This window comes from Hipposideros armiger, unplaced genomic scaffold, assembly GCF_001890085.2.
Source record: "Hipposideros armiger isolate ML-2016 unplaced genomic scaffold, ASM189008v1 scaffold_84, whole genome shotgun sequence".
In the NCBI taxonomy this organism is placed as follows: Eukaryota; Metazoa; Chordata; class Mammalia; order Chiroptera; family Hipposideridae; genus Hipposideros; species Hipposideros armiger.
The window spans coordinates 2,325,291-2,342,268 of NW_017731434.1; the positions used below are offsets into that span (position 1 = coordinate 2,325,291).

At 39.9% G+C, this 16,978-nt stretch overlaps 1 protein-coding gene and 1 pseudogene across 1 annotated transcript in view; one reads left to right on the forward strand and one right to left on the reverse strand.

The window, feature by feature from the left end:
• ST6GALNAC3 (ST6 N-acetylgalactosaminide alpha-2,6-sialyltransferase 3) overlaps positions 1-16,978 on the forward strand; it is a 581,593-nt gene that overhangs the window by 407,462 nt on the left and 157,153 nt on the right. The gene's annotated exons all lie outside the window — the stretch shown is intronic.
• On the reverse strand, positions 9,519-10,245 carry LOC109383482 (ubiquitin carboxyl-terminal hydrolase isozyme L1 pseudogene; annotated as a pseudogene).

The window sequence follows — 16,978 nt, forward strand, 5'->3', positions numbered from 1 at the left end:
TGCTTTGCACACACTTCTTTCACTTCCTCAGAGAAACAGTTTAGATACAGGGCTTTATAGCATCAGGCATAAACTGTCATTAAAATCCTAAACTGAAAATTGTGTTGCCCTTTATGAAAAAGAACAGCTGGTCAGCCCCAGACTATTGGTCACCCTCAGATCTATGTGTGTTGTGTACAGGTAGCTTGGCTATCCCTCCACAATAAGGGGTTTATGGGACATTTTCCAGTCATCCATTGGGAGGGAAACCCTTACCAGTGTTACTGTCTCTTTTAGGCCCTGCACCTGCCATAGCTCCTGTCTCTCTGTGGACACAGGAGAGAAATATTCTCCTGGAAGTTATGAGCTAGGGTTGTCTTGATCTATTCTTTCCTAACTTGTGTCCCAAGATTCTTCCCTGGAGACACTGGTAGAGTGTCTTTTTCCCCCTCTTTGCCCTGTTGTCCTGCTTACCTTTCTATTTTTCCAATAACTACAAAGAGAGAAAAAGGAAAAATAATTTTTAAATGTGTAATGTACCCCAAAGTATTTATCCCTGGACATGCTGAGAGCAGACTACATTCTTATCTGTTAATGCAACGTGTTCCATGAGCCCTGTCCTTGATCGCTTTCGAAACCTGTGGGCCTATGACCAAGGAAAATGTCTGTAAAACAGACTAATCCATACTAATACGGCACTCTTTGGAAGGGTGGGCAGGGAGGAGTGGTGAAAAGGGAGCTGTGTGCTGCTTCTGCCTACAGGCCCTGTTTCTTATTGTGGATAATTATCTTTCATGCCTACCTCCCCCTAGGTCTTGAAAATATGTGTAGACATGTGTTTCATCTCCCAACCTCATCTGATTCTATTCTGCTGGACTGGTCTGGGTGTAATTTCCCTTTAGCCTACATTATGATCTTTATTTTGTTTTATTTATTTTTTTTTCCTTAGCTGAGCCATCCTGCCACCTGTTGGCAGCTCAGTGGCAGCTCAGCTTGGGCCAGGACTCGAACCGCTGTTGCTCGGAGCTCACACTCTTGAGCAAGCTGCTTAACCAACTGAGTCACTCGGCCGGCCCTACATTATGATCTTTAAGTCTTAGTCTGTAGACCTAGGGCTGACACATTCACTTTACAGGTGTCATTTTTATCATCATGACAGTCAAAGGGTATTTTGATTACGGCAGGGAAGTTCCTTTACTAAATGGAGACTACCTGTTTTGAGCTTTTGCAAACACATCCTTTTCTGTTTTCTGGAGTCCTCTCTGGTTTATTTTCTGAGAACATTCTTTTGACTCCCAGGCTGAAACAATGCTTGTCCTATGTTTGCTGTATTCAAACTTTCCTGTTCTGATTGATCTACTATAGATAATTTCTAGGGAGACTTCAATTCCTCAGTGAGGTCAGGTTCCTTAACACATAGACCCAGTGTCTCTAACCCATGTAGACAGAAAGTGAGCTTTTATTAACCATAAGAAAAAATGACATGTTTTTCCTGTTCTCAAATCAAGATACTCCCAGTACCACTATGTTTTCTAGTCATGTGGCTCTAGATATTTTTCTCTGGTTGATTTTCTCCTCTGTAGACAGATTTGGGACTTTAACCCTTCCTATAGTCCATTTTTTAATACCCTATTTTTAATACATTTTTAATATAGTCCATAATTTGTAACACCCTCTGCAGCGTAGTATCAATATGCTTAAAATAGTATTCTGGAGACATGCAGAAGAACTGAAATACTGTCCACGCCACATAGTTTCACATCACTAGAAAAGGTTGCTCCAGGAAGTAAATTTTGAGTGGTTATTGGAATGCAGAGACAAAGTCAACATCTTCCCTTTTGCCCCAACCTTATAGAGCCTCATACACTCAAACAAGATCCTTGCTACCGGTTATTGGTTTCCTCTTGGCCTGCGATAACTCTTCTGAGAAAGTGTCAATCCATTATTATCCAAATTTATCCCTTCACTGGTCAATCCACCTGTAAAAAATTTACATTTTTTTATATAACACACTGACCTGAAAGCAGTAAAGTTGTCTGTAGCTGTTGGTTAATAAAGCCAAAAAATTGACTGCTACCAGGTCTGTAATTAAATGTGTGAAACTAACAAATGGAAATAATAGAAAAAGATACTTTTTTCCTTACCAGTCATGTTGTGACATCAATTTGTATTAAATAATGAGAGTGAGAATTTAGAGGATTTGCTTTTCATTATGGTGCAAATTAACCTTCAACTACTGATCCGAAATAGATTTGCAAAGAGTTACCACTATCAATAATCATTTAGAATTCATTTTACACAGATAAATTAGACTCTCCAGTTATGAGAAGCAGGATTGTCTTCTGCATTTCTTTTTTTAGTAAACTTTTTTCAATTACAGTTGACATACAATATTATATTAGTTCCAGCTGTACAACATAGTGATAGGACATTTATTTAACTTACAAAGTGATTGCCCCTATAATTCTAGCACCCACCAGACACCATACATATTTATTACAATATTATTGACTATATTCACTATGTTATACTTTATATCCCCATGATTATTTTGTAACTACCAATTTGTATACTTCACCCATCTTTCCAAACCCCTCTTATCTGGCAACCATCAAAATGTTCACTGTATCTAAGTTCGTTCCTATTTTGTTTGTTTTGTTTTTTAAGATTTCACATATAAGTGAAATCATATGGCATTGTCTTTCTCTGACTTATTTCACTTAGGTCCATCCATGTTGTTGCAGATAGCAAGATTTCATTCTTTCTATTTATTTATTTACTTATTTCGGCTGAGTAATATTCTATTGTATATATGTACCACATCTTCTTTATCCATTCATCTGTTGGTTAACACTTAGGTTGCTTCCATATCTTGGTTATTGTAAATAATGCTGCAGTGAACATATGGATGCATATGTCTTCTCAAGTTAGTGTATTGAGTTTCTTCAGATAAATAACCAGAATTGGAATTGTTAAGTCCTTCTTTGTCTCATTATAGCCTTTGTTTTAAAGTCTATTTTCTCTGTTATAAATATTGCTACATCAACTTCCTAAATTTTTTTTTCACTTTCATAAAGTATCTTTCTTCTGTCCATTTACTTTTAGCCTGTGTGTGTCTTCTGATCTGAAGTGAATCTCTTGTAGGCAACATATGTAAGGGTCTTGTTTTCTTATCCATTCCAGCTACCCTATATCTTTTGATTGGAGCATTTAATGCATTTACATTTAAAGTAATTGTTGACAGATATGTAGTTATTGCCATTTTATTATTTATAATTTTTATATTTTTTTCTTCTTCTTGAAGAAGTCCCTCTAACATTTTTTGTAATGATGGTTTGATGGTGATAAACTCTTTTAGCTTTTTCTTGTCTGGAAAGGTCTTTGTCTTTTCTTCAATTATAAATGATAGCCTTGCTGGGTAGAGCAATCTTGGTTGTAGATCCTGACTTTTCATCATTTTGAATATTTCATGCCAATCCCTTCTGGTCTGCAAAGTTTCTGTTGAGAAATCAGCTGACAGTCTTTTGGGAGCTCCGTTATAGGTCACTAACTGCTTTTCTCTTGCTGCTTTTAAGATTCTTTTTGTCTTTAACCTTTGGCATTTTCGTTATGATGTGTCTTGGTGTGGGCCTGTTTGTGTTCATCTTGTTTGGGACTCTCTGAACTTCCTGGGCTTGTATATTTATTTCCTTTGCCAAGTTAGGAAAGTTTTCCATCATTATTTCTTCAAATACGTTTTCAGTTCCTTGCTCTGTCTCTTTTCCCCATTATAGGGGTCTATAATGCAAATGTTGGTATGCTTGATGTTGTCCCAGAGGCTCCTTAAACTGCCCTCATTTTTTTGGACTTTTTTTTTTTTTTGCTGTTCTGATTGGGTGTTTTCTGCTATGTCATTTTTCAAATCACTGATTTGATCCTCTGCTTTATCTAATCTACTCTTGATTTCCTCTAATGTTTTCTTCATTTTAGTTATTATATTCTTCATTTCTGAATAGTTTTTTTTATGCTTTCTGTCTCTATTTTTATGTTTTCTCTCTGTTGAAGTTCTCCCTGAGATCATTGAGTATTCTTATAACCAGTGACTTGAACTCTGTATCTGGTAGATTGCTTCTCTCAATTTTGTTTAGTTCTTTTTCTGGAGTTTTGTTTTTGTTCTTTCATTTGGGACATGTTTTTTTTGTCTCCACATTTTAGCTGCCTCCCTGTGTTTGTTTCTATGTATTAAGTAGGGCTGCTATGTCTCTTGGTCTTTATAGAATTGCCTTATGTAGTATGTGTCCTGTGGGGCCCAGTGATGCAGCCTTCTTGGTCATGTAAGCATGGTGCTTCAGATGTGTACCCTGTGTGGGTTGTGTGTGCCCTCCTATTGTAGTTGAGTCTAGATTGCTATTGGCATGTCAGTGGGAAGGACTGACTCTCAGGATGATTGGTTCTGAGGATTGGCTGTGACTACAGTGGAGGATCTATTGTGCAGGGGTTCACCCTATAGATCAGGATTCACTATAGCATGGCTCTTGTGCCTGATGAGTCCATCCTTTGGGTGTGTAATTTGTGGAGGTGATTGAGTGTGGTCTGAAGTTGGCCACTGGGTTTGTTGTTTCTGGGGCCACTTGGGAGTGATCTGCAGATGGTTGCCACTTATGCTGGGATTGGAGATGCCTGGGAGAGGCTAAGCTGAGATCTCAGGCTGGCTGCTCTATTGCTGGGCTTGTGGCTGCTCAGCAAGTTGCATGTGGCATGCTGTGGCCAGATGCTGCTTATTTGGGGTTTATAAACCTTTGAGCAACTTTAGAAAAGTCTGCAACATGACCAAGACAGGCCATTTGTATGGAAAAGCCACTGGAAGAGACTTGGGTGGGCCCACAATTTTGGTGGGGTGGGGTCTCAGGGAAACACAAGGGCAGGGCAAATGATGTTATCTAAGTTGATGAAGACTTGGTTATGGTGCTCACCTGTGCAAGCAAGCTAAGTGTGGGAGGGCTCAACAAAGGAATAATACCTTCGGCTAGCACTTCTGTCTTGGAGAAAACCACCCCTACAGCCTTCACCCTGAAGGCAGACAATTCAGTTCCTTCCTGTATATCCCTTGCACCTTTCAAGCTGCTGCACCAGTGATAAAGCTTAGAGTGTGTGAGTCTGTCAGCGACTATGTCTACACATGGGCCCTTTAAGAGGAGCACCTGGTACTTCAGCCACCCTCTGTCTCATTCAGTCACAATCTCACCTGATTTTCACAGCCAGACGTTATGGGGATTTCCCTACCCAGCACTGGAACCTCAGGCAAGAGAGCCTGGTGTGGGGCTGGGACCCCTCACTCCTCATGGGGAACCTCCACCGTCAAGGTATCACTCCTGATTTTTAACCACCACACGTGGGTGTGGGACCAGCCTGTCCCAGATTTCCATCTCTCCTACCAGTCTCCAGGTGGCTTCTTCTGTATATCCTTAGTCATAGGACTTCTGCTCAGCTGGACTTCAGGTGGTTTTCAATGATAGTTGTTCTGTAGTTTCTTTGTAATTTTGATGTGGTCTGGAGGAGGCAAGCACAGTGTTTACTTACTCTGCCATTTTGACTAGAAGCCTATCTTCTGCATTTCTGAAAAAAAAGGTTAAAATAATATGTATTTCTTATAACTGGATCTTAAGATTGGAAACAAACCTTGCACATGTGGCTTTCTATATCTCCTTTTAAATTCCTCTAAGTGTAAACATGGATAAATGCTTCATGAGACAAAGAAAATAAAATGGAATTCAAAAATAATGTTGGCTAGACAAAAGTCAGGAAATCATGGATTTGAAAGACAAAAATGTCACCTAATCCATTTCCTTGCAAGGGATATAACGTACCTCTAGCTGCTATCATACTTAATGATCTCCCAGGGAAAAGGAGAAAAGGATCCTTCAATGATAGCTTTAGTTGTCTCTAATTAACATATTTGTTAGTGTGATAGAGGTGATGATAAAGGGTAATCACTATTATTTTTTATTGCCCAGCAAATATGATATATAACAATAATATCAACCACAAACAAAACACTGTCTGTTGAGTGTTTAAATGCGTTATACACTTTTCTGAGTCCTTTTTCTTTTAAAATTATTCTATTAGTATTCATTGTTATTATCCATAAACAAATAGAAAAGATAAGTAATTTGGCCAACTCCACAGTTTGTAGGAGACAGAGCTGGGATTTAGACCATCTACTCCAAATCCTCACTCTCAGCCTCCTGATCCTGCATCATCATAGGATAACTGAATCAACTGAAAAGCTTTGGGTAGGTTCCCTGCAAGTTTTCTCATCTCTGGATTAATTATTTCCGATTTCCAACATTTTGTCATAGTGTCATGTTCTAGCATTAGTCACTAACAGAGATGTATAGTATAGCGTTAATTTAAATCCACACACATCAAGAAAATTGGCCTAATTGTAGGAAATTAAGGTAGTTACAATTTCCTGATGATTAAGCATGAGAATATGTTGCTAGAGGAAGTTGTAGAATTTTCTCTTCTGAAAATCTGAAAGAAAAAAAGTGCAATTAAGGTTTTAACAAACTGTAATTTGGACCCCAATTTTCAAATTTTGTAAAATGAATGGTTTAGGATAGGTGTTCTCCTTGGGTTTCCCCTAGAACTAACAGCCTGAAAGTCTAACTTTAGGTAAGGATTGAATATTTTAACCTTTCAAGGTCTTTTTTAGATTTTTATTTTTATGCTTGAATGATCCTTGACTCTCTTTGGTTCAGCTCCACATTTTTGAGTCTCTTTCAAATGGAGCTCTCATAAGGGCTATTATTTAACAGCATCCCAAATGCACAATGTACAGAATTAAATACAACTGTGCATTTAGGACTTCACCAGTCACAGTTCATTATTACTGTGTTCATTCTCATATTTGATTAAGGTTAAACAACAAGATGATATTTCTCATTTTAAAGTGCATTGTATATGTGACAGATGGGATCATATAAATGCATTAAACATGCTTATTTTACTGTTTAAGCATATGCAAAAGTTCTAGAAATATTTTACATGCAAATGTCTAGGGATCCACAAGAGCCTATAATAGAAATCCTTATTCTGTCACTTCAAAGCCTTAGTCTCAACAACTAATCACTTGGCTATTTCCAAATCAAATTTCTTCAAACAAATCAAAGGCATTTGTCCTACCCAAGAACCGAGTTCTGTGGCAAATTTGACATTTTAAAATCAAGCTGCTTATTGAGATATTCATGCACTGAAAAAGGTACCTAGAATTTCTTTCTGGGAATGAGAAACACCTTTTTTCATGCTCTAGCAACTCAGACATTCTTCAAAGAGAATTTTATCAATTTTTCTTCACACACACACACATACACACAGAGAGAGAGAGAGAGAGAGAGAGAGAGAGAGAGAGAGAAACGTCACCTTTGTAGTAAGAGCCAGCATTCAGAATTTCAGCCCAAGTGATCTTCCATTTTCTGAAAGGTTACGAGCTCCTGAGATTTCACTCCTTTCGGAGTCATAATCACTGTGTTGCTTCTAAGTTGTTAACAATAACACTGATTAAGAGGAGAAAAAAAGAGGAAATATTCCACATACGAATGTTAAATGGTTTCACAAAGTAGGAACATTTTAAATACCACAGCATTTGTGGTGGTAGAATAAAGTGTCCAAATTTCCAGGGAATAGGGTAAAGAAAAGAAGAGAACAATAATGATAAATAACTAAACTTGATCCAGGGTTTCCTATGTTCAAGGAACTGTGCCAGTCCTTTCACATGCATTGTTTTATTTAATCCACTCAACAACCCTCCAAGGAGGTACTTTTACTATAGCATTTTTATCCATGAGGAAGCTGAGATTCAGAGAAATTGAGTAACTTGACTGGAGTCACCTAGACAAAATGCAGATAGGGTTCATCCCAAGCCTCTGTTCCTAATTGCTCAACTATTCTACTGTCTTCTCTAAGACAGGAGTAGAATAGAAGCCATGGCAGAAAGATGTAACTAAGGAGTAGGAAGACCAAGTTTGGCTTCCAATTGACAGATCTCTAGAACCCACGCCCCAGAGCCCATACAGACTTGCTTAGAGCCAACACTAATAAATATTTACTACATGAATGAATGCAAGGCAATGTAAGATAATTTACAGGTCATTCTGGCCCTTCAATCCCCCCACACCCCAATCATCTCTTCTAACCCATTCCAGCATCTGTCAATTGTCCACGATACTATAACATAACCTGGCTTCCACTTCTAAAAGCAGTGCTTCACAAATTTGTGAAGAGAGCAAAATTCCCCTTTGGCAGCCTCTGCCCATTATTATATATTTTTTTAAGTTTATTGGAGTGATGATGGTTAGTAAAGTTACACAGATTTCAAGTGTACAATTCTGTAATACATCATCTATATATCACATTGTGTGTCACCACCCAGAGTCAGTTCTCCTTCCATCACCATATATTTGATCCCCTTTACCTTCTTCTACCATCTCCCTCCTCCCTTATCCTCTGGTAACCACTAAACTATTGTCTGTGTCTATCAGTTTTTGTTTCTTTGTTTGTTTGTCTTGTTCTCTTATTGCTTTCAATTTTATATCCTACATATCATTGAAATCATATAGTTCTTGACTTTTTCTGTCTGATTTATTTCGCTTAGCACAATAATTTCAAGATCTATCCATGTTGTCGCATATAGCACTATTTCATGTTTTCTTACAGCAGAGTAGTATTCCATTGTGTATATGTACCACATCTTCTTTATCAAATCATCTATCAAAGGGCACTTTGGTTGTTTCCATGTCTTGGCCACTATAAATAAAGCTGCAATGAACATTGGAGCACATATAAATTTATGGATAAATGTTTTCAGATTTTTTGGGTTGATACCCAGGAGAGAGATTGCTGGATCATGTAGTAATTCTATTCTTAATTTTTGGAGGAAACGCCACACTCCCTTCCATAGCGGCTGCACCAATCGGCATTCCCACCAACAGTGTATGAGGGTTCCTTTTTCTCCACAGCCTTTCCAACACTTGTTATTATTTGTCTTGTTGATGATAGCCATTCTAACCTAAGTGAGGTGATATTGGTGGTTTTTATTTGTATTTCTCTGATGATTAGTGATGTTGAGCATCTTTTCATATGTCTATTGGCCATCTGTATGTCCTCTTTGGAGAAATGTCTATTCAGGTCCTCTGCCCATTTTTTTTTTTCTTATCAGCAGAAAAGTTTTATTTCTTTTAAGGACGAACAGTTTAAACCACATCCAAGGCCTTAACTTACAGACACAAACCAAAGTAGCCATTTAAAGCATTAGATATTGAAGTACAAGACATATAATGGGGGGAAATGCTTCGCCACGTGAAGCACACACCACACTTTGCTCAATCGACAGCTGAGCTCTGTTATCTGCTAGCACTTGGGTGTGGTTGAGGGTAAGAGCCTATCTGCCGAACCAAAGAAGAACAGCTGTGTTCTACAAGTACTGAAGCATTTTAAGACTGCACTGGTAGGGATAGATTTTCATAGTGAAGGGCAGAGTGGGGAGAAGCGAAGTCCCTTCCCGTAGCACATTAGGCGTCCTTGCAGAGGGCCACGGCAGAAAAGCGCACGTCCCCTTGCTCACGCTCAGTGAATTCTCTGCAGACCTTGGCGGCGTCCTGCAGCAGCAAGTCCTCTGAGCTGGTGCCGTGGTTCACTGGGAAAGGCAGCCGTCCATCAAGTTCATAGAGGTGGCCATCCACGTTGTTAAACAGAATAAAATGGAAGCTCACTTTGTCATCTACCCGACATTGGCCTTCCTGTGCCACGGCATCATGGGCTGCCTGAATGGCCTCATTCTTTTCAAAGCATTTTGCTCTGTCTTCAGGGGACAACTTCTCCGTTTCAGAAAGAAACTGTCTCAGGACTGACCCATCCTCAAATTCCAGTTTGTCTTGATTATTGGCTACCGCATGTATAAGTCCAGTGGTGCCACAGGAGTTTCCAATGGTCTGCTTCATGAAATACACTTTAGGGCTGACTTCTTGTCCCTTCAGTTCTTCAATCTGTTTTTTCCTGAAGTTCTCGTGCTGGGCGGTGAGGGGAAACAGCAGCAGCAGCGCGCAGGCAGGCGCAGGCACTGAGCTCAAAGCCTCCTCCTCCAGTCCCAGCATGTCCACGAAGCGCCACTGGCTGGCGACCCCCAGCCGGGCCAGCACTTTGTTCAGCATCTCGGGGTTAATCTCCATCGGTTTAAGCTGCATCTTCGCGAAGCACGGAAAGAGCCACAAGCCCAGAGAAGAGGAAAAACAGCCCCCTCTGCCCATTTTTTAATTGTATTGTTAACCTCTGCCCATTCTTGTCCTTTGCTGGTATTGGTATTTCCCAAGCCTGTACTCTGCTTTAGGCTGGCTGCTGGCTGTCCAGAACTCAGCAAGCCCCAAGAACTCAGGGAAAACCCCATTTGTGGTTTTTTTCTGATCATCTTCTTTTCCTTCCTCCGCAGTCAAAATTTCAGTCTTTCTTGAAGCAATTGTTTGTTTGCTTATCTGTCTTACCCCTTTGAACAGTGAAATTTGTGAAGATAAGAGTTGCAACATCTTTACATCTCCAGTGCCCATCATGGTACCTGGAATAAAGTAGTTATTTAGTCAGCATTTGTTATCTAAATTAGTGAATGACCAGATGAATGAATGAATGCTTTCGAATGCAAACATTGCTTATCAAGATTGCAGGTAATTGGATACTATTATCATTAGTAATTATTAATATAAAGTACATATTTAGAAGTATTACTATAGTAAGCTTTATAGTTTCCAGAATTTCGTGTGTGTGTGTGTGTGTGTGTGTGTGTGCATGCGCACATGAAACTGCCTTCTTATTTATTATTTATTTATTGAATAAATTTTATTGAGTACCTACAGTGTGCCAGGGCTGTTCTAGGCATTGGAGTACATCATTGTTGACCAATTATATAATCAAAATACAACTTTTGTTTACTACCATTCCTTTAAATTGTTTTTGGAGAGGGAGTCTCTTTCTCTGCTTTTGGATGAAAATTCTGGCAGGCTCTATAATTCCTCTGCTCACTCATGGATAAAACAGTTTTAGAATGCCTTAAAGTCACAGACACAGTCTCAATTCAGTAACTGCGATTTCCAGTTCTATGGAATAATCAAATCTCTGAAATTGAGTTAAGTCTTCTCCCCTCCCCCAGGTGGAGCTCTGCAGCCAGAGAAGGGATAATGGGCTTAGGCTCTTTTCTACTCTATCCATTGCTCACCCCTTCCCTCACCTTATAGAGAGCAAAGTTAAGGAGGTAGTACCTTAGCCTCGCTAATTCTTACTTGTTTGTTCTGTGAGCCTGGCAGATGGTTCAAGCTGATCTGCCTGGTTAAGGAAGTTTTCATAGATCCCTTAGAGGTTCCCCACTGTGCCCCTTCTTCTGAGAACCCATACCCTAAGCATGCATCGCTATTCTAGTTTAGATGGTCTCTTATGGCTCTTTTTTCAGCTCTTAGGAGCTGGAGGGTATACATTCTCAGTTTTAGTCTTCTAGGGAGACTTTTTAGGGATGGTGCAAAACAATCCCACACTTCCTTTCTCTCCTATATGACCCACACCTGCTCCATGGGAACATTCACACCCCTGCCCTGGCTGACTTTGGGAGGGTAGGTGGCTTAGTCAGGAGCTAGTTAAACATCTGTCTTCTCTGTCTTCTGATCCAGTAACACAGCCCACAGGTCTCCCAGTGATCTTGAAGATCTCACGAGATTTGGGGTAGAAGTGGGAAGGTGGAGATTCAGTAAAGCAAGAGCTTGCTGATGAAATTCCTTAACCTTACTCTCCCTTGCATCACACTCCAGACCCTCTTGGATTCTCAATGCGGGGATTAAATCCTAGAATCTAGGAACTTTTTATTGAAAATGTGAACATAATGTGTTGACCTTGGAAACTACTGTCTATTTTATGTTGTTGTCTCTGGAGACACTTTATTTTTCAGCATACTATTATATAGTACATGTATTTGTGGTGTGTGTGTGTGTGTGTGTGTGTGTGTGTGTGTGTGTGTGTGTATCTCAAGTATGTTGAACACAAAGAACTTGTGGAAATAATGATAAAATTATTTTGTCACCTCTGTCTTTAAAACATTTAGTTTTTCCTCTGCTTTTGGATGAAAACTTGTATATTCCATGGCTTCTCTGATACCTCTTAAGTAATAAAAAATATTCTGGTTACTTTAAGTAAGAAAATACTTTCACAATTTGGTACTTTGAACATTAAATCCCATGTAATAGTCAAACCTTCCAGCTTCATTCAAAATTACTGTGATTCTCTCCTCCCAGTGGAGCCACGGAGCCTAGAAATGTGGTACATTTCTTGCTCCTTTCTGCACTAACTAGCTGCTGTTTATGGACCATTGGAGTTGGGCACTTTCAAGAAGTAAGGAGGAAAGTCAAACTTGCACATGGCCAGTTCTGCGCCTTGTGGCCTCTGGGCCTGGCCTATATTAAAACTCTTTTGTGGAATTCTTTCATGGGTTCTTTAGAGTCCCCCTACCAACTTCAGTGCTGGGAACCTCAACTATACAGTTCTTTTGATGTAGGTGATGATGCATTTTCCTCTCATGGGTTCCTTATTCCTTCCATATGATCCTGAGAAATGAAGGTTGGGGAGCTCATCTCCAGCTTCTAGTTGATGAGTTTTCCCACATCAAAGATGATATTGAACAGAATGGCGTTAATACCATTTCATGCTGGTTCCCCTGCTTATATGGCCTATGTCTGGCCTAAGGCATACACTCACACAACATTTGTCCCAAGAAACTCAGGGAGACACTTCTTAGGCCATTGTTGAACTGGAAAGTAAATGCCAGTTCACTATATCTCCCCAGCTGCTGGGGACAGATACCAAATTTCCAAGTGATCCTGTCAATGCCTGTTTCACTTGATTGGGTGTGAAGGGGCAAGCACTTCTTTGGGGAAGAGAACTCACAACATAGCTCTTGCTAAAGAAATTCCCCCTCAGATTCTTTCCTCTTTCAAACCTCTTATATTCTGTTTGTCTGATCTAAGAACATGCAATTGGATTTAGTAGTCTCCATTTCAAGTCCTGCAGGTTGATCTGTCTCATAAATCACTTTGATATCTGATATCTGTAAGAGCTGGGTATTCAGTCAAAACTTCCAATTTAACATCCTGATATAAATATACAATTTCATGTACACAACTATTACGTGATATTTGAAGCATACATTATTATTCCTATTTGACAGATGAGCAAACTGAAGTTCAGACAAATTAAGTAACCTGCACTGTGCATAGTTAGGTTTTCTCACTCCATGACCTTTGCTCTTTCTCTGCCAATGAGTTAACTTATTGCCCTTCTAAGAATGGATTAGAGGCTCAGTGAGTTAGTGAGCAGAAATAACTTGATTTGCATCCTATAGGTCTACAGAATTACCAAGAGATCCTTATATAAAATTATAAAAAAGTCATAGTTAATGGTAAGTAAAATAAAATAATGTGTTTAATGATGCTTACAGCAGTTCTCAACCTTCCTAATGCCGCGACCCCTTAATACAGTTCCTCATGTTGTGGTGACCCCCAACCATAAAATTATTTTCGTTGCTACTCTATAACTGTAATTTTGCTACTGTTATGAATCGTAATGTAAATATCTTTTTGTTTTCCGATGGTCTTAGGTGACCCCTGTGAAAAGGTCATTTGACCCCCAAAGGGGTCGCGATCCACAGGTTGAGAACCGCTGCTTTAGAATAAGTAGGCTTAATTGAGAAAAATAGGCTTACAGACCTAAAATTATAAGCATAGTGTAAATTAAAAAGAAAAAACACCATCTATTATTGAAAATTAAATATGTGATTATTTGATAATAAAAGGTAAATGGTATTTTCCCGTGCTTGAAAGAAAACTGATTAGCAGTAGCTTATCACCAACAATGAATTCCACCTATGCCATGTGAGGTTTCTTGGGAAACCAAATCACCCTTCAGGCTGTAACAACACCATGGGGATGCAAGGCAGTAGATGTACAAACCTAACCTAGGCACAGAAATAAGCCATGGTTTAGGACTACCCAGTGTGCAGTATAAACCACATTGGGGAGTTAAATAAATATGTGAGGCTAATAACAACGTAATTTGAGAAGTTGTTCAGTACGTCAAATCTTTTATAGGATGAGGTCATTTGCAAGCCATATTTTATCACCTGTTCTACCTACTAGCTGATTTTCCTGAAAGAATGGTTCTTCCCTTGTGCCCTGGGGTGGGAGCAGTCTAAGTTGTTTCTGACTGTATAGCCTTATTCACTCTGAAAGCAGGTCCTGTCAGGGGTAAGTTGGGGTGGTGGGGGGGTGGCGGGGGACAGGGTGGGTATGAAACGGAGTTGACATCTTCTTGTTTTTGTTGACTTATTTTTAAAACACCATTAGACCCACCATTTTATTATGTTTTAAGAGTTTTATTAAAATATAGTGAACATACAGTGTTATATTAGTTTCAGGCATACACCATAGTTATTCAATATTTATATACCTAAAGACATGACCACCATGGTAAATACAGCAACCTTCTGACACCATGCCATGCAATCACAATGCTCTTGACTGTATTTCCTATGTTGTACATCACATCCCCATGACTTATTTATTTTATACTTGGAGATATGACCCGCTCCTTCCCCTTCACTTTTTCCTCGCTTTTTAAATTTTTAAATTACCATTGACATTCAATATTATTTTATATTAATTTCAGGTATACAACATAGTGGTTAGACATTTATATAATTTAAGAAGTGATCCCCTGAATAGTCTAGTACCCACCTGGCACTGTACATAGTTATTACTATATTATTGGCTATATTTCCTATGCTTTACATCCTTATGACTACTTTGTAACTACCAATTTGTACTTCTTAATGCCATCATCTTTTTCACCCTGTCCCCCAACACTCCTCGCATCTATCACCCAATAAATCTTGTACCCATCTGACACTATACATAGTTATTACAATACATCAACTATATTTCTTATGCTATACCCTGTATCCCATGACAGTTGTATGAAAGCTTCCTTGTAGGTAACTAACTGCCTTTCTCTTGCTGCTTTTAAGATTCTCTCTTTGTCGTTAACCTTTGGCATTTTAATTATAATGTGTCTTGGTGTGGGCCTGTTTGGACTCATCTTGTTTGGGACTCTGTGCTTCCTGGGCTTGTATATACATTTCTTTTGCAGGTTGGGGAAGTTTTCCATCATTATTTCTTCAGATAGGTTTTCAATCCCTTGCTCTCTTCTCTTCTCCTTCTGGTATCCCTATAATGCAAATGTTAGTATGCTTGATGTTGTCTCAGAGGCCCCTTAGACTGTCCTTATTTTTTTGGATTCCTTTTCCTTTTTGGTGTTCTGACAGGGTGTTTTCTGCTACCTTATCTTCTAAATTACTGACTTGATCCTCTGCTTCATCTAATCTACTCCTGATTCCCTCTAATATATTCTTTCAGTTATTGTCTTCTGTATTTCTGACTTTTTTTTAATGTTTTCTATCTCCATTTTTATGTTTCCTATCTCATTGCTGAAGTTCTCCCTGAGATCACTGAGTGTTTGGAACTCTGCATCTGGTAGATTGCTGTCTCTGTTTTGTTTAGTTCTTTTTCTGGAGATTTGTTCTCTTCTATTATTGGGAAAAAGTTTCTTTGTTTCCCTATTTTGCCTGCTTCCCTGTGTTTGTTTCTATGTATTAGGTAGGGCTGCTTTGCCTTCTGTTCTTAGTAGACTGTTGTTATGTAGTAGGTGTCCTGTGGTGCCCAGTGGCACTGTTCCCTGGTCACCAGAGCAAGGTGTTTCAGGTTGCTTGTGTGGGTTGTGTGTGCCCTCCTGTTGTAGTTGAGACTTGATTGCTGTTTTCATGCCAATAGGAGGGATTAACCCTCAGGCTGATTGTTTGTGAGGACTGGCTGTGACTACAGTAGAGGAGCTATTGTGCAAGGGCTGACTATACAGAGCAGGGTTTGCTTTAGGGGAGCTCGGGTGCCTGCCTATTCTGACCTTTGTCTATGTCTTCCTTGGAACTCACTGGGTGATAATCGCACCCAGGGCAAAGCTGGTCACTGCCCTGCCAGTCCCGAGGCCTCTTGTGAGGGGACCTACTACAGGCCAAATTCATTCAAAGTCTGTGTTCTGCCCAGTGCCACCTGGCACAATCCACAACACAATTTGAAGATTAGTACCACCCATTCTTGGAGGTGCCTTGATAGTCCAAGCTGTGAGCCAAGGCCAGCTGTCACTAGTGTCAGACTTAGGGTTGCTCAGCCAGAGATACAGGACATGCCAAAGCCAAGTGCTGCTTGTTTGGGTTTTGTGAACCTTTGAGAGATTTTAGAAGTCTGTAGCATGAGCCAAGGCAGGCTGTTTATAGGGAAAAGCCACTGGAAGCAGCTTGGTTGTGCCTAAAAATTGGGTAGGACATGGTCTCAGGAAATCACTAGGGTGGGGCAGACAAATGGTGACAGACAGTTTGATGGAGACTCAGATGTGGTGTCTGCCTGCATCTGCACACAGCGAGGGAGCGGGCTCAACAAAGAAACAATGGACCACACCAGTTCCTCCATCTGGAAGAAAAGTGTCCCTCCAGTCCTCACCCTGAAGCTAGACAATTCAGTTCTTCCCCATATGTCCCTGGGGCCTTTCAAGTTGCTGCCCCAGTGCTGGAGCTCAGAGTGAGTAGATCCATCAGGGAGCAAGTCCATGCATGGGCCCTTCAAGAGGTGTGCCTGGGAGTGGAGCAGCCTTCCATCTCAGTCAACTACAATCTATGCTGGTTTTCACAGCCAAAAATTATGGGGACTTTATCCGTAGCACTGAATCCCTAGGCTGGGGAGGGGCTAGAACCCCTCACTCCTCAGAGGGGAACCTCCACAGCCGAGAGATCCCTCCTAATTTTTTTTTAAAGATCTTATTGGGGAATTGGGGAAGGGGAACAGCACTGGGGAATCAGGGGAAGGGGAACAGACAAGTTGCTGTCGTTTTG